The 27,149-nt window shown below is 44.0% G+C and overlaps 1 protein-coding gene across 2 annotated transcripts in view; it reads left to right on the top strand.

Annotated features, from left to right (window-relative positions):
- SMOX (spermine oxidase) overlaps positions 1 to 27,149 on the top strand; it is a 64,193-nt gene that overhangs the window by 10,766 nt on the left and 26,278 nt on the right. The window lies entirely within an intron of this gene.

Genomic DNA, 27,149 nt, shown 5'->3' with positions numbered 1-27,149 from the left:
TGTGCAAGAATGCCGTATGTTTTCAGTCTTTTACAAATGTTGTTTTATTGACTTACTGATAACGTTTTGCTCTCCTAGGTCCTTTTCCCTTTCCAGATTGTTAGCACAGCACTTACTAATCTTTTATGGCACTGCTGTGGAACAGATGTACGGTGTTTTTCAGTGAGTAGCAACGTCTGTAGTTTCAGCTGGCTTTGCCTCTAAAAACCAGAGTACTGTCTTTCCCTCGTCCTCCCCATTGTGGAGTGGGGAGCTGGACTGGGAAACAGATTTGGATGACTATTGAACTAGCAGAAAACTGATGGTCTTAGGTCTGACTCAGTGCCTGGATCCAAATCGTCGCATAGCTGCTCAAATGTTTACCTGGGCATCTTTGGGTTTAGAGGAGCAACTAGCTGGTATTATGGTCAAATTATATGTGAAAATAGGCACAGAGGTCTGGACTTTTAAGTCCCGAAAATGCCAGCTGATGTTGGGCACTGTGATCGTTCATCCTTCTCGAGCTGTACCATTTTGTGCCATGCTTTCCTGAAATGGCAGAGTGCATGGCTGAAACACCATGGACACACCGCTTGTGTCCTGGGAGGCCCTGTCCCCATCCCTGCGCTTACTGGAACCACTCCTGGATAGTTCTCTCTGGCTGTCACTTGAAGGGCTTTCTCTCTGTTGTGTCTTTTCCACTGAAATGTGTCCGGGTGCTGTCAGAAGTTAACTGTGGTGTCTGTGAAATAGTGTCTTTTCCTGGGATGGTGCAATCTCAGTTGACTTGGTGGGGATGATGAGGTTGAGGTAGAGTTTGGAAAGCTCTGAAATTGCTAACGTTCCTCACAAGCAGAAGGACACCTATGGTTTATGGGCTCCCTACAGGGTGCTTTGGTCTATAAGGTGTGATGGTGCTCTCTGACTGGTCGTCTCCTTGGCCAAATAGTATGATTTGGGGTTTTCACAGTCCTCCATTGGCAAAAGGTAGTGGACTGTCCCCATCTCTGCCTCAGAAGCTTGGAGAGGTGTTCTTGCCTGTAGTGTATTCCTGCTGCCTACTGCAAAAGTGTAGCTGCCTGTCCCCAGCTATAACGCTTCATGTTTTCTGTCACTGTCATCCCACAGAAAAATAATCCCTTCTAATGACGTCTAAGATTCTCCAACTAATTTCCTGCTGGCCGAAATGAAGGTCTAGGGAGAATGGCAATGCTGACTTCTGAAGTATGTGAATTTATTTGCTTTGTATGATTGGGTTATATAAAAAAAGAAATAGAAATTATTTTCTCTGTGTCTTTGACAAATATTAAAATACAGCCTGTTGTATTTCACAAATCTAACTGCTGTCTCCTTCTCTCAGTAACCATAATTAACAGACCAGAAAATGGAAAAATGTAGAAATATCCTTTCCCAGGGGCCACAAACATTAGTCCTCTCCAGAAGTTAATGAAGTCAAGTCTATGGAAATTAAATAACTGGGGTTTTTTTTTAGCTCTCATGGTGAGCTGAAATGTTGTGTCAGAGTGGTAAATAATAAAGAGGTATAAAGATTACCTCCTGGAAATGAAGTGGGTGAAGAATGGATTTGAACTCTTACTTCTCAAGAGAGCATCTAAACTGTCTGGCTTAAGGATAGATCCTGCTCTGCTTACGTGCGATAATTAATGTGTAGCACAGCAGTAATGTGGGAGAGTGATAGTAACCCACCAGGGCTGGCGAGCAAGGTGCTCTCTCCTGGCTGGTGGGAGCTGTCGTTCAAACCCTCTTGCACACCAAATGTGCTAGCAGGTCTGTGATGAGGGGATAGAAGCATAACTGTAAAAAAACCGAATGCAACTGATTCCTTGTATTATGGACTCCTAAGAAGTGAGCTGTTTAATAAATGGCATCAGAAAACATTGTGGTGTTTCCAGAATGTGCTGTCGTCCTTGTTGTGTTCTTGTTGAGGGAACGTGAAATTTTTCAGCCACCTTGATGCGTCCCATTTCATCAGCTTTTGTTGATGTGTTGACTTTGATGTGTCCAGGTATTCCATGCTCCATGTAGAGGGCACGCGGGTGTAAGCATAGTAATGTAATTTGAGTTTATAGTAGTTACCATGGAAATTGGTTAAAAATCTTTGCTTTTTTTTGAAAGCTAATGCATCTGTGGTTTCTTTTTATTTTAAGAATAAATTCCAGAAATGCCATGGGTGGGAATATGAACTACTTGGAAACTAAGACTTCATGGTGACTCCAGTTAGCACCATGTGCATTGCAGCACCTGGAAAGCACGTTGATGCAGTGTCACCGTTTCACGTGATGTCTGTCTCTGCTCTGGAGAGTGGCTTTGTATGAACCCGAGTTTGAGGTCCTCTGTTTGTGTCTGTGTACAGTTGTGAACATATTTTGAAGAGCCTGTGAGGTTCAGCTCCTCCCTGTACCTTCTGTCCGCTGCAACCTGTAATAAAGCCTCTTGAGGTTAAACTTGACACATGCAACTGTCTTAAGTAGGATATCATCAGCTGGTGTTGCAGCGGCATCGCTCTTCAGCTGCGCAGGGCATATGCTCTATATGGAGTTCATGGTGCTGTCCTTTACCTTCACCTGACCAGAGCGTGTCCGTCGCATCACCAAAATGTACAACATGTTCTTTAGAATAGGGTTTGGATACCTGAGCCAGTACCCATGCGGGACCCTGGGGTAAGGGTTGGACTGCAGGCTGGAGGAGCAGTGCAGGTGCCTTACGCTGCCCACCCCGGCTGCGGATAATGCTGCATGCAGGGCTTTTAGAACAACCTGTTTGGAGCCTGAACCTGACAGCAGCATGACGCAGACCTTTGCTTTCAGAGATGCACTGTATCTATCGGTGCCCTTTTCCTCCAGAGATCTTTAAATGTAGTAGATCTTTTAAAAAGTGGTGTTGCTTTGGTGAATTTTAATCATGTGCTTGGTTTTGAGTGCAATTTTGGTTGGGTTTTTTTTTTTTTGTGGCCACTGGAGTTTTTGTTTTGTGACATCTTGGGGCCAAGGACGTGGAGATTATAATGGTGGATGGAGTGCGGAGTGTTTGGGTACTGAGGAAGGCTTGGGTTGCTCTGAAGGTAGTGAGATAAGCTCATCAGAAGGAATGTAATTCAAGGGGAGGGGTCAAAAAGCCCCTCCCTGCTGTTCACACTGGAGTTTGATCCCAGAGCTATTTCGGGGTAGTTGTCTGCTACCAGACTATCCTTTGAGGTTTTCTGTAAGTCTCAGTAAAACAAGACGGCTATTGTTAGTGCTGTCAGATAACTCAAAATGATGACGGCTGGGAACTTGCTGGGTCTGAGGGAAACGGATTTTACAGCCCTGGAGTAGTGATTTACACAAAGCTTTGGTTGTCACACATTCCTTCTTCGGAGCCGTTTTCCACATCATCCTCTGAGACCACGTTTATCTCGTTCCTTAGAATAGGAGGATGGAGGGAGTGAGCTGGAGGCCACAGAGCAGATCAGTGACAGGATGGAGGTCGCAGTAAGCGAGGCAGATCCTCAGCTGTGGGGAGCCCAGAGACGTGAACTGATGTAAATAAAGACGATTTCAGCTTGTGAGGAATCTTCAGTTTTGGTCACTTGCATTTCTTTTATTCAATAGGTCTTTAAAGGTTTGCAAAGTCTTTATAATGGCTTGAAAATATCATTAAAATATTTTTTTTATTTTTCTTTTTTTTTGTACCTACTGAGTTCAAAGGCAGGAACTACCTTTTAAGAAATAATAAAATATTTGTTTTCCTGGCTGACAAAATAAAGAACTAAAAGGAGGTAGATAATTTCTAAAGAATGGATAGTTATTTATTAATTTCTTTTTCATTATTCTGCATAATGCCTGGTTTTTTTAATTTTTTTTTTTTTTCTTAAGTGTGTCCTTTAGGGTTAGCTGAGTGGCATTTAGCAGGGTAGGTTGCTGGCATGCTTGGAATGACTGAAATATTGGACAGGATATGATGATGTTTGCACACTTTCAGAAGAGAAAAAAAAAAAAAGCACTTTGATTTGGATCATTTCCGTTGTGACATAAGACTCAAGATACCTTGTAGCACAATGTATTTCCTAGCTAAGCTAAGCAGGTAGTCTTGGCCTAGTCCTAAGCTGGGAATTGCATAGGAAAGGAGCAGTTTCTTTTTCTTTGTAAGACCTCTGTTCAGTTTAATTCATTTTATAGGGCAGGTGGAGAATGTTTTTTCTCCCGAAGAGATTGTACAGGTGTAACGTTCAAGTATGCTAACCCAATGATTCTGTTGGATGGACAAACATTTAGTCTGAAACTGAATTTAAAATTGTTCTGTCTCATGGGCATGCCTGTTCCAGGACGTAGGTGGGTGTAACCTCCTGCTTTGATCTCCAGTCTTCTTCTAACAGGATTTTATTTTTTGAAATCGGTCACAGTTGTGATCCCAGAGGACTGTGCCAGGAAGATGCGCATCATTAGCGTGCCTGGTAATCCTTTGGCTGAACTCAAGATCATAGACCCTTTTGGAACGTCTGGGTTGCTGGAAGGAGTGTCGTTTTGCAAGACGCCAGCGTCAGCAGTGAAACTGTTAAGATATTTTCATTGTGCTGTCCTACCTCCAACTGCTTGTTTCCTCTCTTGCATAACTCTTCTCCACCCCCATCAGGGCATAGTCTTATGGGTGACGTATACAAATTTCAGGCGCTACTTCTAGTGAAAGGGTTGGTCCTGTTCTTGTGTATGTTCTGGTGTGACTGTGGGCAAGAGATGTTGATCAGGGAGCTCACACACCTGGCAGCAGATTATTATTTTTACAGGGTTATTTTTCAGTTGGATCCAATCCCTGGCCCATCCCATGACTGCTGCTGTCAGCACTACACAGGACAGTCAGGACTGTCCTTCTTAAGGACAGCGCAAACTTAGATTAAATTTCCTGGGACTGCAAAACTGTGCAGATATGCTGGGGTGTACTCACACGAGTGGGTATTTCTGCCTCAGACTGCTTCTGTCATCTCGCTCACTGTGGCTTTCCCTGGACAGACACACTGAGAGCTTGGAGGTCGGCTTTGCATTTACAGGAATGAGTCGGGAGGAGTTGTTGGGGGGCACGCAAAGAAGCAAAAACTAAAACCTCTGTTGCTGCTGAAGTTGATAGCTCAAGCTCTAACCCTGAGATAAAGGTTAGTACTTTGGGACTTGCAGTTTACACTCTGCTGTTTGGACGGTCTGATCTCACAGAACACTATGTGCCGTTAATTAATGCTTGCAGAAGCACAGTGCTTCCAGTAATGTAGTAGACTAAATTAAATGTCCCTTTTGTAGTTGTGAGGAGCTCACACCATCGCTGCAGTTATACAATAGCATCTGGTGCCTCTATTTGGACTCTGAAGAGAACTTGACAAAGGGATGAATGTGACCACAGGCTTTAGAGTTAAGCACTGGGTCATTACCCTTTTTGTCCCCTGATTCCCTTGGGGTGGGATCCAGGACTATGGGGTGGGCTCCCTCCATGGCACAGCACAGCGGAGCGTTAGGAGGGGATCCAAAATTTTAATGAGAGTGCTACATGAAGTCAGTTTTGCTTTCAATAGCTGGCTGCTACAGGCAAGCTGGTAGGAAGCACTGAAGGTTGCAGGTCTTGGGGATGACCAAAAGTTCAGCACTGACTTGGTGCTTCTGCATGAAGAGTTTATGCAGGTGGGATTTCTCCTGCCAGGCTCCCAGCTGAGCAGAGGGACGGGCAGTGCTGGAGGGGAGATGAGGGTCTGTAATGCTAAGCAGACAATCTGCAAGCTTTTTTTGTTGTTAGAAGCACAGACTTTTTGCTCGGGGCTTCCCCAAAACATGAAAGGGATCCAGTCTTGAAGATCTTACACATGAAAATATTTCAGGGAGGAACAGAGGAATGGCCTAAGGGGGGGTGGGGGTGGCGGGAAGGGCTCCTCTGACTGCAGGGTGAGATGTGAAGGAGGCAAAACAAGAGAAAAAGTGCAGATGGGCTCCTGTTAACAACTGTCCTTGTACTGTGGGATGTGAGAGGCACTGTCCCGTTGGGAGGGCTGTGCTGGGGAGCTCCTGTTCACACACTTGTTTGGAAGACCGATTGTTTCTGTGATCTCTGCATTGCTCCTCCAGGAACGGAGGGAGAAGTTACCATGTGGGAATGGACAACTGCTGCACACAGGGTCTCACAGCATTTCTCTGATGTATTATGGAAATATTAGGGAAGCTCATGTGCTCAAGGGCTGCTGCTAATATGTTCTGTTGTCATATTTCTGTTATAAGCAAAGAGCAGTAGGGCCGGAAGGGACCTTAATAAATTGTCTAATCTGACCTCCTGCCCCAAGACAAGGTCAGATCTATCTAAACTTTCCCAGCAGATGTTTGTCCAACACACTTGTTAAAAGCCTCCAGTGATGGACTTACCCCATCCTCCCTGGGTGATCCTTTAAAGTCTTTCATTATTCTTACCATTACCAAGATTTTCCTAGTTTCTGACTTCAATTTCTTGTACTACAGTTGAAAAGTGCTGACCTCCTGCCCTTTTGTTACTGTACGGAGCGAGCTGTTTGGTCCTCCCTTTGCAGCAGACTTTGGGAATTTCTGGGCCATGTCCTTCTTGAGCTGCAGGGCCCAAAACTTGCCAGCAGTGCTCCATCTGGTACCTACCTCTATTCAGCTGAGAGACAGAATTTTATGACTCACATATGTAGACTTTGGGGTTTGATGGATGCATTTCTTTTTCTTTCTGGCAGCAGTACGGATAAAGTGGTTTATCATGGAAGGTTTCATAATGGCTTTATGTCTCTCTAAAAACAGGGCACGTGCTCTTCTACCTCAAGTGCCATCTTTTCCATGGGAATGTACTATTGACCTTCATCAACTGTTCCAGCGTAGTGCCTCTCCGTTGGAAGGTGAAGGTCCTTGCCAGATGCTGTCACCAAGGCTTTCCTCATGACTAGCTTGATTGCATCTTGGGCAGTTGTGCTTTCCTGATCTGACCTCTCAGCTGTAGTTCATGAGTGACCTTCTATTCTCCCTCCCCGCAGTGGTTTATGCTGGGCGTGTCTGATTTTGTACGTACTATCTCTTTGTTTTTGTGAAGGATATAGTTATTAATGCCTTTCTAAAGCTGGTAAAATGTGGCTGTGAATATTATTCCGAGAGGAGAGGTAGCAATCAAACATACAACGTGACAGAAAATGCAGCACATAAGCACTAGAAACATTACTTACAAAGGTAAACTGCGTAACATGCCAGTCAACTTTAAAGGAAAAATTAGCCATTTGCTTGAAGGTGAGTGTTGATTGTTATAACTTTTAGGAAAATTATTCCAAATGGCTGTCAAGTAACAGAGACAGATATCTGAGGGTTGCTTGTCCATCTGGGTGAAGTGAATTTGGGTCTTGCTGCTTCCAGTTGGACAGATGTCCACATTACACAAAACACTGTAGTTTGCATTCATTGACCTTGTACACCGTAGTTGCATCTATTTTGTCAGATTTTAGGGGGTTCATTTTACAGGATAATCAGAAGAAGGTGGCAGTTTCATTTTAACTGTATCTAAGTGGTTCACTTTGGGGGGGGGAAAAAAGCCAAAACAAAACAAAACTTTGTCTGTGTATATTGTTGCAAGTATTTTCTCTAGGTTTATTAACACCTTGTATACCTTTCCGTGGGAGAGAGGAGGAAGTATGTATGAAAGGTATGTCTACATACAGAGAGCCTTTTGTCCTGAGACAATTGAAGAAGGTAACACCAAAATGCAGGTTGGTCTGAACAGGTCTGAAACACCTCTTGGCATTGACTCATGTTTATTGAGGTGGGAAGAGCAGGTAAGGAGGAGCAGTCTTGATTTTGTTTGTTTGAACTATCAGTACATGTCTTCTTTGAATTCCTCACAGTTTTCTTGCAGAGCTTTTGTATGATAACTTGTATAATGTGAGTCTCCAGTTTCTCCTGTTCTGTTTCAAATAGCAGTGAAAGCTCTAGTGTTTTCTTTCTTACTCTTTTTCTCCCTTAATTACAGATACATGATCTTTAGTCATGTGGAAGGTATTTTATTGACAGCTTTTGAATCTAAAGTACTTGTTATCACTGAACAGATGTAGAGTGCTGTAGGCTACTGGGAAAAATCCCTTGTTCACTGTTTCTTCATAATGATTTCTTAGAACTGAAGAGTAATTCAGGTTGCATAGGACGTGTGGAGCTCTCTTGTCTGACCTCCTGCTCCAAGCAGGGCCAGAATCAAAGGTAGGTTTCTTGTGAACTCTTCTGATCAAGTTTCAGACCTTTCCCAGTCAAGTGTGGCAGGTTGATACCATGCTTAGTGCTCTCATGGTGAGAAATATTTTCCTTTTGTCTGATCAGAATTTCCCTTGCTGCAAGTTATGCCCATTGTTCCTTCTCCTTTTGTTCCTACTCATTGAGAAGAGTCTAGCTCCATCTTCTCTGTAACCCCCCCAGTTAAGCAGCTGAAGATAGAAATTAGATCCCCCACTAACCGCCATTTCTTCTCCAAGTTAAACAAACCCTGCTCCCTCATTCTCTTCTCTTACGTCATGCATTCCAGTGACCAGACCACCTTAGTAGTGCTTCACTGAACTCCATTGAGTTTGTCAGTATCTTTTCTGGAGAGTACAGCTAAATTAGATGGTGCTCCAGATCCAGCCTCCTTGGTGCCAGGAGGAGAAGAAAAGCTCTTTCCCCGAGCTCTTGGTTGTTGTCCTTCCCAGTACAGCCTAGCATGTGGCTGGCTTTTGTTGCTGCAGGGACACACTGCTGATTCCTGTTCACCTTATTGCCCACCAGGAACTCCCAGGTGCTTTTCTGAAGAGTTTCTCCCTGGCCAGTCAGTCCCCGTTTTCTGCTGACAATGGGTATTTTTTGTCTCAGGTGCAGGACTTCACATTTGTATTTCTCAACTTCGTGAGGTTTCCTTCAACTTGTTCCTCCAGCTTGCTGGGCAGTCCTGCCCTCCAGTGTATCAAGCCTCACCTCAGCATGGTGTTGGCTTTGAACTTGTGGAGGGAGCTCTCCATCCTGTCATCCAGGGCCTGAATAAAGATGTTGAACAGTGTCAGCGTCAGTACTGGCTATCTGCTGAGGAACACCATTTATAAAGGGCTGCCAGTTAAGACTTCAGTCTGTTGGCTGCTACCTCAATGATCCAACCAAATTTTAACCACCTTGTGTTCCACCCATCCAATCTGTATATCCCCATTTGTGGGGATGAGTTAAGTGTCTTAGGATGCCACTCTTGAAAAGATCTGCTAATGAGGGAATTACTTTAAAACACTGAAAAAGCTGTGTTCAGACTGATCTGTGTGGGGCTTTTCTCCAGGGGAGGTTTGCTGGAAGAAGAGGGTTGTGAAGTAAAAGCACATGGGATTCTAAAAAGTAGTTTCTGGTCTCTTTTTCTGTGTTGATAAGCCCATGGACTCTTGTTCTTTCCATCCATGTTGATGGCCATTAGCTTGTTTTTAAAAAGAGATTAAAGGTAGAGTGTTAAACTCAGAAAAGCTGAAATCTGAATTTTTCCTGCTGAATGTAGGAAGGAGGTGGCTTCCTTCAGGCTGTGGTCTGCCTGCTTGCCTGGGCTAGTCTGTTCTTAGGAACGTGTCGGGCCTAAATGGATCCAGCCTAACCTCATACCTGGTGGTTTTTAATTTTGTTGTTCTCCACAAGAGTCCCTCCAGTCCACTTTTATAAAAAGCATATTAGCTGCACAGCAGTGAGCAGCTAAGGGCAAAACTATGCAAGGTTTAGCTTAGTGCTTTCCATGGATCGTCACTGCAAGCTGAGGTTTGTCTTTATGCAGCTGTGGGACATTGTTGAACCTCACAATTGTACCTTGACCCTCTAAAATGCCAGAGCTTTTTCTGGAGTCTTGCTCCCCATTTTTCCATTTGTACCTGTGACTTCTCATTCTTAAGTGTTTAAGTATTTCCTCTTGTTGATATTGGACCGGTGTTTCAAGATCATTTGGAAATCTAAGCCTGTACACCATAGTGCTTGCAAATCCTCCCAGCTGAATCATCTGTTGGGTCTATGGCCATACATTCCAGTCTATCATCCAAAGTGGTAATGAAAATATTGCACAGCTCTTATGCCTGGCTGGACCCGCTTTCAGTGCCCTCCCGATTAGATAGCAAACCCTTGATAATTATGCTCCAAAAACTATGTTGTCAAGCAGCCATTTTATGGTGGTTACATCTGGTTCATGTTTTCTTAGCTGGATCTTATGGAAATGTCCTGTGGAACAGTGTCAGAGCTAATAAAGATTGCATTTTGGAATACCCTTATCAATTCTGTACAGGCATATATTTTTTTTTCATGCTGATGCATAGATCCTTTATTGTTCCATAGACTTTTTTGAAGCTAGAAGGGACCTTAAAGGTGATGAGATTTGCCCTATCCACACTGAAAGTTTAGATGTGCAAGCCATGCCAGATTTATCATGACTTTCATAACGGGGCAGTTGTGATATGACAGCTCTAGGAGATCAAAATGAAACAAACATGATGTGTTTATGGGCCCATAAACCAAAATTAAACACTTACCTCCATCCAGTCTTCAGAGCAGCTTTTGAATGAATCTCAACCCTTTTTCTGCAAGGGCTGCAAAAATAAAGAACATGTCTAATCTGTACCAGCTATCAGCCAACGGTTATCTGTGCCTACGTGCTGTTACTCAGATCTCGTTAGCTGTCTAATTGGATAATAGGCAGTACACTTCACAACTACATAAGTGTATTAAGCTTAATCTGTTTTGGATCAAGGAGGGGAAGATGTGCTTGGTGACAAATGGACACAAGAAGCTGCACAGTAGAGCAGTGATGTAAATATGTCCCCATTGCTTCATTTCCAGGAACTTTCAGAGGCAGAGGCTCTGTATGTTTGTAGTAGCATCAACATTAGTATTCGCGTCCTTGAACAGAGAGTTGCAAAACTTTCTGACTTTGCCCACGTTAGCTGGGCAATTTAATTTTTAAAAGCACGATTCTTCTAGAGGTTAAATCATTTTCAGAGGTGTCTTTTAATAAACCATACAGGATAAACTTCATCCCTGGTTTTAAATTCAACATGATAAAATGGAGAGATGCATCCTATGTGTGTGTGTAGGACACCTGGATTTTGCAGTAGGTTCTTGGTGTTTCCAACATGTGAAGAAGATGCGGAGTGGACAGGATCAGAAAGCTTGCACGGGGCTTTGTGTGACCAGCTCTATAGATGGAAGAGAGAAGCTATTTGGTTATGGAAATACTTTTTTTTTTTTTTTTCTTTCCCCTGAGAAGTTGCAGTTACTGCATTTACCCATTTTAAAGCTTTAGGAGTGGACTGACTCTTTTTTCAAAGGCATAACGAAAACAAAGTCAGACTCTTGTAGAAGAATTGTGTTTATATTTTCCCAACAGCTAGCTTATTTATTGAAAGACATACGGATATGAGCATGCTTCACTAGTTGTCACCACCTATTATATTCTCAGGAGAAGGTATCTGCAAGGGACATTTCTGGGTACAAAAGATGCATCTGCCAAGGGGATCTTTAGCTCAAGGTAATGGGAAAGTGACTATGTGAAACGTCCTGTCCCAATGTTTTGTGGATTCCCGTGGGTTTTGATGCAAAGCTTAAGTTGAGACCACCTTTTGGCCCTGTATCTTGGGTGAGGTACCTAGGACTTTTCTCTTATAGCCTGCTTTTCTCATCTAAAAAGTATTTTCAGCTTGTCATGCTGTCCAACATCTGTCTGTAGTAGGCAGAAAGACAGTAGTAGACCTCTTAATCTTTAAGTGTCTTTAGCAAATGTAAACTCCCTTAAGTGTGTTTACCACCGAGCAGCTTATTTACCAGCTGTGCAAAGTACCTTGTGGTTCATTTATGGGGGAAGTTTGGAGGGTTCTTTGATGGTTTTCTGTATTGACATCTGTGTTTTCGTGGCCAGCAAGGGTTAAGAATTAGGCATTTGTCCATGTGAGGAAACTATTCCACTGAAAAGTAGGGTGTGAATTTAAAGCATGCTGACTTTCCCGTGGAAAATCTTATTAAATAACAAAACCACTAAATCACTTTTATTTTGGATGAAGGGAAAAGATCTCAGGGTAACTGTTTTGGTCCATTTCAGTGTAGAGAAACTCCCAAACCACCAATTTATTTCAGATGAACTAGAGAATAGCTGTTGAATGCAGAAAAGTTTTTGCAGCTATCCACACCTGATTTAGCGCCTGGACTAAAAGCATGGTCAGCAGGGAAAATCGTATTTTTTCCACAGAGTGTTTCACATCTCAGCATCGAAACTACTGGGACAGGCTCTGGAGAGAGTCCGCGTCCTTGTTTTCACTACGTAGAAAGCCTACCCTCCTAGCTGAGGCACTGACCTCAGTAGTGGGTAGCTACAGGTTAACTGTTCCCTTCTGTTGCTCTGTGCCTGGGTCAGATCTCAATTTGAGGCATCCAGAAGAAATGAATTAAAGGGGTCTATTATAGAAAGACCCCCCCCAAAGTGTTAAATGAGGTGAAGGTTTCATGCTTTCTGTAACAATGTACTATAATACTACCTTTATCTCCCATCCCAGTCTGCTGTGCATTGAAGTAAACGCCCATATGCAATCCATCATCAACTTCAAGTTAGGCTAGACTTCAACCAACACTTATTAAAGGGTGAAGAATGGTCTGTCATGGGGTTGATAAGGGAATTAAAAAATAAAAGTGGATATTAAATTGTCAGTGGCCTTTTTCTCTCCTTAACTGGAGGGGAAAAAAAAAAAAAGGTCTGGGTTGTTTTCCTTCTCCTGTGTGGGCGATATCTAGACATGCCCAGCACTTTCAGGGTTGTTTTTCAGAACCAAGATAACCATTATGGTGGTCCTGTCTGGCCGGCCGCTGCCCGCTGCAGATCAAACCCACACGCAGTTACTTATGAATCAAAAGCAGAACACCTCTTTGGTTGGTCGGTAGTGTCTTTACAAAATATTTTAAAACCAAAACCAGACGTGCAATGCTGTATGTTTTCAAGAAGACAAGGTGGTGACGTTTGTGATGCTTCTTAGCTCTCGGGGAGGATTCATCTTGCAGTTGTGGCTGAGCGTGGATGAGCTGTCCTTGTAGAGGGATCCACAGTGCTCACAGAGTGAACCTGTCACTCTAGGCCTTCATTAGGGTCTTTAAGTACTATTTTAAGTTTCCTGAGCCTAAGTCATAGAACATCTTATGTCTGGAGTCAAGGCCTTGACTGTGACGGGCAGTCCTTTGGAAAGCGGTGCAGAGATCCTCGTGTCTCTCAAAAACAGCAGCCGGTATTTCAGAAAGGGACATTGTGAACGAGGAGGACAAGTTTCAAATCACATGTCCCCCAGCAAGTACTGTTCTTTCGATAGGAAGACTTGTTGGAGAATGTTAATTGAGTCCCTTTTTAAATGAAGGAGGCTTTGCTTCCTTCCCAAGTTTTCAAAACAAATTTTCCAAATACAGAGCCTATGTTTCATTCAAGTGTAAATCCTTTCTCTTTAACCTGGAAGTTATCCCAGAAAAAAGCCTATCCATTCACTGCAGGACAGACCCTTGCGGTTGCGGTGGAAAAAAAAGAAGTGGATCAAATTGTCCAAACAGGAAGGGAATTAAAAAAAGACTTTACTCAGGGAGCGGAGCTCTCATTTAAGTTTAAATGGTTGTCCTACAAACTCCACTTTATATCTCTGTTGCTTTTGAAGCATCACACAGTAATTGAAGTGTCTGCTAAATTTAGAAATGACAAATTTTTCTTGCCAACGTGCCAGCCTATCTGTAGGCTGTATAGATTTCGGCATGTAGTTATGGGATGGCTGCAGTCAGTGATTTGAAATTTACTGACTTGTTATCTGATTTCTGCATAGCTCAGTCCTAGTGGGTATCTAATACTTTACACTGATTCCTTTCATTTGATGGCATTCATTGAAATGCTTTTTTGGCACAGCTAGATGCTAATGCTGTTTTACATATGGTGAAGCTGAAGTATTGAAAGGATAAAGTGTGACATGCTGAATAAAATGAGCTCCCATCTAAACACATTCAAAATGTGCTATATTTTTAGCAACTTATGGATAGGATTGTCATTCTTTTACCCCCAGTCACATGGGAAGGCTGTGGAAGAACAGATAAATCACAAGTGTCCCAGTTACCGGTTTCTGCTGTTTACCACATGACAAGTCTTCCTGCTCTGTGAAAAATCTCTTAGATCTAAAATCTCTCTTTTTTTCTTTTTTTTTTTTTCCCCCCCTTCCTCTGAGCAATGTTTTATCTTACTTCCATGAGGCTGTTTGAGACACAGTTTCCTGAAGAGGAGCAATGCAAAGTAATCTTCCCTTTGTTTCAGGAAAATATCTTGATTGCCACAGAGAAGAAATGGTTTTGAGTTCAGGTGTGTCAGGAGGAATGAAAGGCACCTTGCAGAAGTGATAATCCATCATTAGTGTGCATCCCATGGCACTCCGGGCTCCAGTTGCCTGCAGGGTACTTAGTAACCTCAAAACACTGGAGGAGGTATTCTGTTGGAATCTCCGGACAAAATTTCATCCTTGGGCTTTGCTTTGAACTTCGCAACAAGGTGGAAACAAAGCCGAAGGTGTCACTGTTGCGTTTTCATCTCTTTCCTCTCCCACCCTTCTTTTCCTTGTCTTTCATGAGCTGTTTCTGCTCTCTGCTGTGTTTTGATGCACCTAGCACTCAGGAGGAAAATCACTCATCAGAGTGAATTGCTTCTGTTGCTTTACAGCAGGGTCATGTTCCTGTATAAGATGGTTTTTTGTAGCAGTCACTGATTACCTTTGGATCTCTCTAGATGACCTGAAAGCAGTGTTCAGTTACGAGAAGCTCTGGGCCTTTGTATTGAAGCACTTCTTATTGTCATATGCAAAACCCCACACCTCAAGCACCATGGGGAAAACACCTGTCTTCTTCAAGGGAAGCTTCTAGTGGGTAAAAAGCTCAGAAAGCCAGTCTGCCAGCCATGCCCCAGACTTCAAGATCTAAGGATGTGGTTCCCAACCTGAATTCCCCTGCCCTGGGCTCTCGTCTGGTATGTGAGTGTGTTGGTGCAGACAGGAGGATGGAGAAAGCTGTGTATATCGCAGCGTGCTAAAGCCAGCCCTGGTTATGTATCTGCTGTGTTAAAGCTGGAGCATGTGGTTTGCATTTAACGCTCCAGCAAAGCAGGAGCCCGGGAGAAGTCCCCTCGATACAGCTCCACCTGGAGAGGGGCACTTTTCCTGGAGTCACGTCTAGTCTGTTCCAGGCTGAAGTCAATCCAGTTACTGTGGGAGTAAATCTGTGCAGTGTTGGGCTTTTCTAATTTTGGTTCTCATCCCCTAGTGTTTCTGTTGCATTTAATGATTTTCCCTGTGGTTTGAATGGTAAAGATGTGGTAACTGCTCAGGGATGGCTTAAAATCAAAGATTTAGTGTGGGTGTTGCTTTCAAATAGAGAAGAAATGATGCTATTTAGAGAGTTGTACTGCTATTTCAGGGCAGTTTGTTAGGTCTGGGTTCTGAGAAGTGGTGAGAAAAAATAATTGCTTTTGGGCTAGCGTGTCTCATATGGTGTGTCCTGAAATGATCCTCATGTACACATTGAGCTGGAAGCAGTACTGAGCCTCTCTGCATGCGGATTCATTCCCTGTCTCACCCTCCTATTACACAGGATGGGAGGAGAAGAAAAGATTCCTGTTGAAACTTTGCTCCCAAGCTTGCTGCAATGAATTTAAAACCCCAAACCACAGAGAATTCCCAAACGTAATACGGACACCAGTGTTTATTTGACTGAGACCCCATTGTGTTCCGAGTTGTGCAAACACGGGCAAGTTACCAATTTAATTAAGGCTGTTTTTATCAATTAAGTTTCCCAAACAATTGGAGAGAGACAAGGAGGGTAGTGAAGATAAGATCGCACGGTTATGCAGATGGGATAGGGTACAGCTCTTTTTGGCAGTTGGAATACAAGTTCTGCAGGAAACTTGTTTGCAGCATTGTTCTGATCCATTATTGTACCCTCTTTTTTTCTTTCTGTAGTTTACTGTCTGTCTCTCCTTCCTTTTACAGTCCTGAAACACCAAGCTTTGGTTTCACAAGAAGCTTAGCAGTGGCAGATACCTCCCAATACTGAACATGATCGCGGAGCTGGAAATAAGGAGAAGATTCCCACCATGGGGTCAACCAGGGCTTGGCAAGCTTGTAGAGACATGGTAAAAGGCAGGCCAGTTTGGGTCTGGTTGTTGCTTGTCCTCATTAGCTCAACAGCTTTGTTCCTGAGCTATTAGCTTTCTGTGTTGTTTGAGGCTAACACAGCCAAACTGCATCTTGCAGTATTGGTTTAGGTTCTGGCCAGCTGACAGTGTTGATAGGTCTCTGATGGTCTATAGGATGTGGAAACGTAGTGATTTTTATCACAGGTGATAGAATTTGTGGCTAGATTATGATTTCTATCACCAAGGTTAAGATAGGAATATACCATGCACTGTAGCAGGTTGAATTACCACTCTGGGGTCTCTGTTTTCTCCAGTTGCTCCGATGCAGTAGAAGAGTGTTCTGGCAGCGTAAGCTGACCCTGGTGATGGAGCAGATGTTAGGGGATGTCTTCTAGGTAGGTGGGCCCTTGTACCTGTTTCTGCAACCTCCCAAAGTAAAGGGGATGCTGATCTGCCAGCTACAGCATATACTTGCTCTTTCTTCAGGGGATTTGTTGAGCAGAGGATTTACGGGATTTGTTCCTCTGTTGTGCAAGGAACATGCTGAAGCTGTGCTGTTTGTCGCTGCTGTGAAGCTCCTTTTGACTGTGTCCTGTGTAATACTGTAGCCCCTGGCACATGAACTGCAACATTACAGCGTTCTGATCTTACTAACTAGCTTCGTGGTCAGGAGAAGCACCACAGCCCAGACCGCGTGGTACAGGGAAGTCATTGTCTTGGCTGCAGACAAACTAAACAGCTTTGTGTGACCTAAAAAAGAGGAAGGAAGAGACTTACGCTCCCCAGTCTGTCCCAAAAGCTCAGCCAGTCTGACCATAACTGACTCATCCTACCATCACAAAGTGCCCTTGCTGCGTGCTCCTGAAAGGCCTTTGACTTCATTCTCAGCCCACTTCTCTGGCAATCACTTGGGGATGGTGACCACCTCCTGGTGCTTCCATGGGACCTTCTGATGGTGAAGGAAATCATCTAGTCCTTAATTTTAACCCCATACTCTAAATCAAGATGCTGACTGGCTGGCCAAGCTGCGTTCCAGCAAGCTGTCAGAGGGGCCTTTGAAGAGTAGTTCAAGATAGGCTGCTCCCTTCCCAGCATCTCGGACCTGGCTGAGCCTGCTGTATTCTCATGGTGCCCTTCAGCCAGAGGAACCAGCCATAGGCCAGCCAATTATTTTGATTTATTTACGTTTTTTCCCTCGGATGAGAAGGGTTTGAAAAACACATAATGGTGCACATTTTATCAGTGAGTTTTAAATGGCGTGATTCATCCCCTATGTTCTTGGCATGACGTTCTTTGGTTTATTTTTTTGGATATCCTTGTAGTTCTGTTAGTGCCAAGCACTGTATGGAAGTGTGCTGTGGCAGACAACCTGCTCTGCCCATATGTTAGCTTTAAAAAAAAAAAACCAGCTCATAATAGGAAGTCTTTATACTGCATGCCAAGATGCTTGGGGCTTGTTAAATATATTCTACTTGTCAACAACTACCCAATTTAAAAACTAGCCTTGGTGTGAATCAGCTTTGAACAAGTTCATTTGACTCGAGGGATATTTGCAGGCATTAAAACAAGTTGGATCACAGCGGTAAAAATGTGTAGTGGTTTCCTGATCAAAAGCACCATCCAGTGACTTTTTTTTTTGTTTTAATCTCCTCTAAACATTGAGAAGTACAGAGATTTTCCCAGTTAGCAAATTTTTGGTGACTTTGAAGAGTGGAGGAGCCTTATTTGGGCCAGCGTTTCTGGGAGCCGCTCGGTGTGTTACTGAAACACTTGCTGCAGTCGATGCAAACTGAATGTCAGTGCGCAGGGGCATGGGTGCAACAAGACAAAACGTCCTGGCACTTCTTTGCCTGAAGTCAGTATTATTCAATGGAGTTCACTGGCTGCGGCAGTGGATTCCTCACTGGTGTATAAATCATGTGTGATGCTTGTGTGCTCCGCAGCAGGTTCAACTGTGAAGTCAGAACTGTGGCACCCATTTGCAAAGTGAGCTCTGCTCCCTGCCTGCTCTATCTTTCCTGGCTTCTTGTCTGAAATTGTCTGCCCAGCCTGCTCCCCTGCCAACTAAAAATTGTCTCTCAGCGGGGAGACTAGTCTGCGTGTGATGGGTATGGGAGCCGGTGGCTCGTTGCGATGCTTCCTGGCCCTCCTTTTCTTGAAGACTGAGTTACCACAGATGCTTCTGACCACATTTCCCACTCTCTGTGAGCTGCTGGCCTGATCACTCAGAGGTGTGGACACTGGCTAGTTATGTCTCGTTTGCAATGCAGCTTTGGATAAGCTGCTCAGAAATTCAGGTGGCAAAGGAGGTGCCCAGTGCCTCTAAGCTAGCAGGAGATCTTATCGTGGAGCCTTTTCCACCATCTTTGCTGATTAAGAGAAAATTATAAAATGTCAGATTTGATAGTTTATCTCCCCTGCATTTTTCCTGGATGATGGTGTTGTGGGAAGAGGCAAAGGGGACAGCTGTCTTGGATCATACTTATGAAAAATATTGTTTCTCAGAACATTTTGTTGTTGTTGTTGAACTTAAACATTTCTGCTTCCTTTTCTTGGCCAGCAGTGTAGGACCATAGACTGATGCTGTGGTAGTCGCCTGCATAAGGTCTGATGGCCTCAGCTTTGAGATCTAGCAGCTTTGGCCTGTTTCTCATTCATAACCAGCAGAGTAGTTTTACAGAGGTGGCTTCAGGAGGTCATCCTTATATGACACGGGTAGATGAAATGGCTTGGTCCCACAGACCATCAGTGGTCACACTAGGAGTAGGAGTCCATTGTTTGTTGTGTGTGTGTATCAAAGCAGCACAACTTCTTTCCACCCTGGGAAGAGGAAACAATTTAGTCTGGCCCCATCTCTGTCTCTCCTGAGACGTGGGGAGGTGATACGCCTGGAAATGACGGGGGAAATGGAGATAAGGCTTGCAGTGTTTTGTTACAAGAGTAGGGGCTAGGCAGCTTAGCCAAGATGATCATCTCAGCCTGGAGGAGACCTGAGTTTGGACAGGCGAAGGTTAATTCTCTAATTTCCCTCTGTCTCTTTTGGGATGTGTCCAGAGGAAGAAGAGTGCAGAGTCAGCTTGAAGGTGTCTGCTGCCTTCAAAAAAATGATGCCGAGGAGGTTTTGGGCACAAGGCTGCAGGTTTGGCGCGTGGGTAAAATGGGAAGCATTTTGTTCGTGCTGCTGTCTGAGAGTACAGGTGGTGTGTTATTAATGTTTCCTTCCTTGATGTCTGATCCAGCTCTGCATTCACTGTGTGTCAGTCATGAGGTGGGTGAGTAATTTGTAGATGCTAATGTAAGATCAACGCTACTGAACTGCAGCCTTTTCAGTGCCTCAAGTCACATTTGATGGCTCGAGCTTTTACCTGGGCCAATTTTAGCGGACGGTAGCATTTGTCCTCAGTTCAAACTTGTCTTTCTCTCACAGCCAACCCTATAAATTCCAGCAGCTGTCTGGAAATCGAACCGCTTCGTTTCTGCTTCTACCTGCAGAAACATAAGGCAGGGCATGGGTTGCTTGTCTGCAGCGGGAGTGCTGCCTTCGTTTTATGAAAAGCTGTCTGGCTTTCTTGTACCACCACGGTGAGGAACGTGAGCATAGTCAGCTCGCCATCACCAGGACTGGTGGGCAAAGGTGAGGCACACAGGATAAATGGGTTGTATTGATGGTGTGGGATGCAGTGGGGAGGGTGCTGCAGAGGCTGCGGAGGTGCTCCACTCAGAACCTGCTTGGGTCCAGGGAGAATTGCTCACTCAGGGTCACACGTCCCCATGCAGCATCTGCAAGGCTCCTGGCTTCGGTCAGATGTGGAGAGGCTCCTCTGTGATGAGGAGCAAGGGGCCAAAGTTGCACTGATGGGAAAAGCAGGGGTTTTGGATCTGTCTTGCTTGTTTCGAGCACTGGAAAACACTGCATTCAAGGAGACCATGCTGGTGATGGTCCTCCTTGGAGCAGGAGGTTGGAGTAGAGCCTTTCAGGGGCTGCTTCTGACCAACACTTCCAGTTTCTGTCAGCTGTCAGAACAGCTCTCCTCTGTCAAGACCTGCCCATGCCTGGCAGCTGCCTGCAAAATAGGGCAGCAGGAGTGGTCTGGGGCTGAGCGTCTTGTTCCAGCTGCCCACATCCAGCCGGCAAACCCGTTTAGACTAAAATACCGAATTGGATAAAGCCTGAGCGTGAGGATGATGATGAAATACCGCTCTCCTGGTGGTTTCTGTCCAACTGGAGATGCCTTTCCAGCGTGTGCAGGCGTAACATGAGTTAACCTTGATGTCATTGGTGCGTATGCTGTCAATGACACAGGCTTATGAGCTTGGGAAGGGCCCTGGTATGTACGTATGTGGCTGCGGACCATTATCCTGCAGCTCTCCAGGTAGCTGAGTAAACGAGGTGTGTCTGCTTCCGATGCAATAAACCTCCCATTGCGCTGCAGACGCAACCTTCCCGGGTTGGTGTTTGCACAGCTACTGTACTAAGGCAGTTTCTAACAGCAGGCTTGTTTCACTCGCGTATCTGACTGACGTGGAGGACTTAAGTTCAATTAATAACGCTCCTGCCTTGTGTTGAAAGGTTGTCCGTGCTTAACCTGTGCTGGTATAAATGGTGATTCTGAAAAGGATTGTGAGCGAGTTTGGCGTGCAACCTGCTGGATTAAAAAGGGAGAGGGGGTATGTGGAGAAGGAAAAAAGAGACGTATCTTCCAGTTTGACATGTTTACAGCCTGGAGAGCTTGGAAAGAGCATCTTGAAATAACAGGCAGTGAGGATTAATGTGCTTGCTATTGAGAAGGCTGATGAAAGGGGAAAAGAAGGAGAAGTTACAAAATGCTTGTTTGTTGTGCCAGGAGCTGTGGAGAGAACCGCAGCTAACAGCGACGGGAGGCGCTGGTGACAGGCAGTGCTGGGGCCAGCACAGAAATCTCCTTCCACTTCGTTTTTTTTTTAACTATTCAGAGATACGATCTGCTCTATTCTGACCTATGCTCAGTGGACAGCCTGAGTTTGAAGCCTGGAAAGGTATTAAAGGAGATAAAATTGCTCTAACTAGAATAATCCTTAGGAAAAAAAGGTGCATTAGAGATGATAATTGAAAATTTTGTTATTGCAGTTACTTAGATAAAGGTTACTCATTACAGCCATGCAGTTGCTCAGTACAAGTAGTGCTAGACTGTGTAATGAGTTAATGGCCTGAACACTGGAGTGTCTTTATGTCTGCTCAGTAAGGTGCCTTTCTGTTTCCATTGTGGAGCTTTTGTATATGGGCTCCGCTAATAGAGCTTTCAGATAACCACACTTCTGTATGCAGGTGATGAAATGATAGAGATTATTACATCTATTGAAAAATGGCTTTTGAAACCTTGGGCATCACTGGAAACCACCTGCATGTGCACTCCATCTCTGCGACACTATGCTAGTAATGCATGTGCTCACAGATGTACCATTCTGTAGCATTCCTGAGGTGCAAAGGCCAGAAAATTTTATCTTGCAGATCTGTCCTGGCCATCTCCATCGTATCGGCAGGAACATTCCCAGTACCCCAACCCTGTCTTCTGGTGGGACTGGAGTGTAAATGTCTATGAGAGATTTGATCCTGATTTAAAAGGTTCAAGCAATATCTTCTCTGTCTTCAGTGCAAAGTATTTCAACAGCTGATGAGTGTCACTGTTAAAAATAGGCATAATTTCTGTTGGGAATTTTTCTAGCTTCTACTCTTGGTTGCTCAATCTCACTTTGGCTCTGCTTCGATTGAATTAATCCTTTGGTGTCAAGTAGTCTCTGCTTGTAAACACTTTCAGACTGTGATGACAAACCTGCATTATTAAACACATGTGTATGTAGTGCCTCTTCATGTGCTGATAGTATCTCAAATAGTCACACTTAATAAAAAAATAGCAGTGTGTTTATTTCTTGTGTTTCCAGTTAGTCTTTCAACTGAAATGAAGTCTTGTTGTTTTTATCTGAGTTCCTTTCAAACAAACAATGTTGTTTAGGTTTTTGATTAAGGGTGATGCTTAATTCCCTTTCCCAATTAAAAACCTAGAGGGAATAAAGTGATTCTGGTAAATTTTAGTCGGCTTATGCTGGAACCGCTTAGACTGTGCGGTCAGCAGGGAGTTTGTTTGTGTTGATAACGCCTTTCTCACCCTCCAGACAGGCTGTTACACTTGTTAATGTGAACACTGTCAATTCAACATTCTACAGAAGGACTAAAAAATTTAGGCAAATAGTGTGGTTAGGAAAGAAGACTGGGTCCTCGTGCAGGAGTCTCGGAACAGCACATGGAAGTGTAGCACTGGCTGCCTCTTCTGGAGGTGCAGTTCCTCTCAACCTCATTTTAGCTGTCAAAAGCTATTTCTAGTTCATTAAGTATGTCATGGTAATATGAGGTGATATGTTGAGTGAAAGAGTCGGTGCTGAGGTCCCCATGTCTGCGAGTGGGTGTCCCTGGAGGCTTCGTGTTGGACTTGCCGTACTCTGGCCCCATGAATGCCCCTTAGTGGCTGGGATGCATTTTGGCTCTCCTGGAGTGCAGTTTCTAGTGTACCTTCACCCACAAGGAGTGAAGCCGTTTGGCTGCTTGGATACTGCTGTGCAGCATGAATGAAAGCATGGGAAGTGAAGTGTTGAGGTCACTCCAAAGCAAACTCTTGATCCTAGCTAAACTGCCAACGTAAGGGGACTCAGAAAGGTCAGGTGATTGTTTTAAACTGGCCCATAAGCTTCATTTATGCTTGTGTATCCTAAGATAGGTATGCCAAAGATCAGCAGGATGGATTACTCCTCCTTGTCCTCACCGGAGAGGCTGCAGACAGCAGATGCAAGTTGGACACCCGAGTAATGAAATGGGGTGAGGCAAGTCCCACCTGAGATGACCATGATTGCTGTCTGTGGTATGCTGGGAGCTCTCAGCTATGGCTCGTGGGTATAAGACAACCTGCTGTGTGATGTGAAGTCTGAAGAGGGAGGAAATTGCTTTTATTTTCGCTTATCCTGGTAGAAAAAACAAACTAACCAAAAAATCCCCAACCAACCACCAGACAAGCCTTTAAGCACGCAAGCCTTCTTTTCAGTACGTTGCTTTGCCTGAGTCTTTGTGTCATCACAGCTAGGGCACTACTACCACGAGAGTATTTGGGTGAGCTAAGAATAGCAGATTTCCTTGAGAAATGTTTCTGTTTATTTTAGTTTTGTATTTTTAAATTGCCGGAGCCTTGATGACCTTTTTCTTAAGGTTCCTAGAAGAATAGCCTGATCAGAGAGTATTGTAACAAGGTAGGGAAGTGGTGAACTGCCTTAATTCTCTGGCTTCTTCCTTCTGACCTGCAGGGTTTTACTGGCAGAATGAGGAAACAAGTTGTAAAGTGGACATGCCTCTGAACTTTATTGCTATTGCTGCTGGATTAAAGGTAGAGAAGGCTAGCGTGACGTTCGCATTCATGCTATTTCTAGGTTGCCGTTGTCTGTGGGGCCATTGTAACTTAAATAAATAGAAGGCACTCTGTGTTAAAGGGAATATATCCAGTATATATCATTATTAAAAGGATGAAACACAAGAATCTGTTCAAAATTATTTCTAAGTTATTGCTAGGATGGCTCTGGTGTGAAGTGCCACTGAAAGCTAACAAGGCTCCTCTGTGCAGACGAAGAGTCGTTTCCCTGGGTGCATAACTAAGATCAGCAGAGATAAAGGGATGGGGAGCTCATAGGATCGAAGTGTACAAATGCTGGGAATGGAAACACATGATTCTGGGTTGGTAGAATGATGCCCATCTGAGAAAATAGGTTTTTGCAAAGATTTACCTGCTGGGAAACAGCAGTTGAGCTCAGGATTTTTTTTTGGGGGGGGTGGGGTGTTTTTAGGGATTTTTTTGGAAGGTATTTCTTTGAATGAAGGAAAGGGACAGTAGTGAGAAGGGGTGAATGAAGGATAGTGGGACCCAGGGAGGCAAGGGCAGAATAGTGATAGAGACTGAGAAAAGGGAGCTGGTCTGGAAGAAGTAGTGATTAAAATACCATGAGTGAGACACTTAGATGCACAAGAGGTAAGAGGATCAAAGTTGTATTTTTAGAAGAGAAGATGTGTATTTGGATTTTTTAATTTTATTTTATTGTGGATAGCCAGTGCCTGTTAGCTGTCTCACAGGGAAGCTATAAGCAAGACAAAGCAGGGGGAACTTTACTTTTAGTCAAGCTGTGATTTAGTACTACCCATGCTCTTAGATGAACACGAAGTAAAATTACAGCCTCAGAGAGATTTGCAGTAGAACAGCTAACACTTCTTACCCTGTGATTTAAAAAAAACAAAACAAAACAACCCTTTTTGGCAATCAAGAAAAAGTAAAAAGCCAAACTATCTTTGTGTCAGAGGACCTAGTAATACTCACTGGCTCAAGCTCTGGCTGGTGGTTTGGCAAATACTGAAGGTGGAGCCTTGCGCATAATAGACCGTGTCTTATGTGCTTGTCTTACTTATGAGCCTAACAGAGTGTATAATTGATACTGAAATAAAGTGTAGTGGGGATTCATATATTTGTACTGTCTGTTCATTTCACAATGGAGCATGCATCCTGGTTGGAAAGCCCAAGCTCTTGCAAAATTTTAATTGCCTTCCCCTGATGATGATATGGTAAAGGTTGTTGGCTAATTAAGGGTGGTTTCTAAATCAGGATTCTGTACACACGAAATACCCTGTTATTTTCTCATCTGTCTAGACAGGTCACCTAATCCAGCTTTAAAATGCTGAAACAGGAGGGGAAAACATTTTCTTGAAGCTTTCATGTGAATTCTTCACATGAGTTCACCAAAGCCAGGATTAGGAAAGCTATACTTAAAACTCAGCTAAACCGGTTCAATTTCTATAGGATGTAGATGGCAGAAAAGATGTTTCTTTACTGTGGCAATTAGAATACACGCATCTGGAGACTAGATGATAAGTGGAGAGTGTTGTAAAATGTCTATCGGTTGTAATAAATCCTGCAGACATTTCTAGTAAGAGTTATTTCAGCTGTGGGTTTGTGATAGCTCACAAATGAGGAAGGACTAGCCAGATTGATTTATTTCTTCTTGAAGAGATGACTAGGATCATATATGAAGGTCCTTAGCACTGAGGAGAATGTGAACAGGGAATGACTGTTCAGTGTTTCTTAGAACATGGTTTTGGGGGATCTCCTCAATTTTCATTGAGTAGTGGTTTTGAAACCACCAAAAGAATGCTAATGTTTGCATAATGTTAACAGACTCAGCAAAATTGTTGTGAACGCCAAACTTATATGGGGATTCAAGAAGGAGTTGGCAAAGGATTTAACTTACACATCATGGAGCAGTTCCTGACTACCTGGTGAGGGAGGCCCTCTGTACCTGGAGTGCCATGTTCCTTTTTATCTCAACCCATTCTGAAAATCCAATTTCAGAGTGAATTAAGATAAAAATGAAAGAAACCCACTCCTCTCCCAGGTGAGGAAAGGCCATAGGAGAAATAAATGAGCATCAAAGCCAAGTAGAGACAAGTCCTAAAGTGTCTGCAACTGGAAACTTGACCCATCTCACCAGGTGCTGTAGGGAAGGAGCTTTGCATCCTCCTCTCCCCTGCCTGCTCCAGATATTTACTGTTTCTTGTGGAACCAGGGAAGAAATCATTCACTACTGCTTCTTCAAACTGTTGTACTGCTTTTGAATCCAGCTTGCTCAGAAGTAACTCCAGTGCCTTGTTTTGGCTGCTCACAGCTTTTCTGTTTGTCAAATGACCATGATACGTGACTCTTTCACGATGGACTAGAAAGCATGTTTGACGTGTTTGACTTCAGCTTGGAAATAACTCTCCAAACATCTATGGCTGGCTCCCTATCACAAATATCTGCTAGCTGAAATGTGTTGGTTGGGAGATGAAAACAGTGAGATGATTGATGTAATCGCAGGTAGAAGTTTTTAGCATGGCTGCAGCCAGATCTGGCTCAGTGTCACCTGTTCCGTTGTTCAGTGGCAGTTGGAACAAGCCGTGTTGGCAGAAGCAGAGTCTGTTACAGGCACTGTGTTAATCTCTCTTGCAGGTGAGCCCAGATAGGGTGGATTGAGCTGAAGTTGTTCCAGTTGAAACTAAACATTTTCAAAATAGTTGCGGAGACCTCCAGTTGTACCACTTTACTTATACAGCCGCTTAAATCACTACTGACTGCAGTCTGGTGTCACCCCTGTTGCAGACAGCAGGAGATGCTTGGTCAACATACAGAAGTGCTTTAAGAGCCTGGAGAACAAGATTCTGCCCAAATGAAACCACTGTCGCTTTGTACTTCATTAGTACATGTGATTATTTACTGTGATAGTCCAGTAGTGTCTTAAGCACAAAGGTTTGATTCTTCTTCTGGTAATGCAAGAGAGAGAAACAGGAATTTTTGACGCTGGCCACGTGTTGGGAAAATTGGGGAAGACCTCAGGAGTATCCAGCAGCTTGGCAACAGGTAGTGGCAGCATCCGAGCTCCCTGGATCTCTCTGTGGTCGGTAAGCGTTGGGTGGGGAGGATGGTAAGGCGAGGTAGGAATTGTGTGTGTGCTTTGCCCAAATCATGGGGCACCAGCTGGTTGAAGGGCTGATGAATCCTGGGCTGTGTCTGTATGCTTTGCAAGTCAGGGCTGATGTCTTCTTGGGCCTGGTGGAGTATGGGTCTCTGTGCCCTGTTCCTTCATGCTCTTGAGGACAGGTGTGAACCCATCCAGAACCAGATGACTAAACACTTGCGTATGAGCACATCCTACATTGGTAGTCCCTGACTAAGGTTTCACCTTAACCATGGACCCAGGCCATGTACTAAAATAAGGTGATGGGACCCAAGAACTAAGGGTATACACAGTTGAAAAGATGGCTTCTAGGAGCCTGCAAAGAAAAATAGCATACTGCTGGGAGCACTTGGATGCCTTGGGTGGGTGGAGGTAGAAGTGGACTAGTCAGGACTGGTACAAGTTTGAACCTCTCTTCATCAGACGCAGGCTGATCC

This window comes from Balearica regulorum, chromosome 4, assembly GCF_011004875.1.
Source record: "Balearica regulorum gibbericeps isolate bBalReg1 chromosome 4, bBalReg1.pri, whole genome shotgun sequence".
Classification (NCBI taxonomy): Eukaryota; Metazoa; Chordata; class Aves; order Gruiformes; family Gruidae; genus Balearica; species Balearica regulorum.
This window is presented reverse-complemented; position numbering and strand designations above follow the sequence as displayed.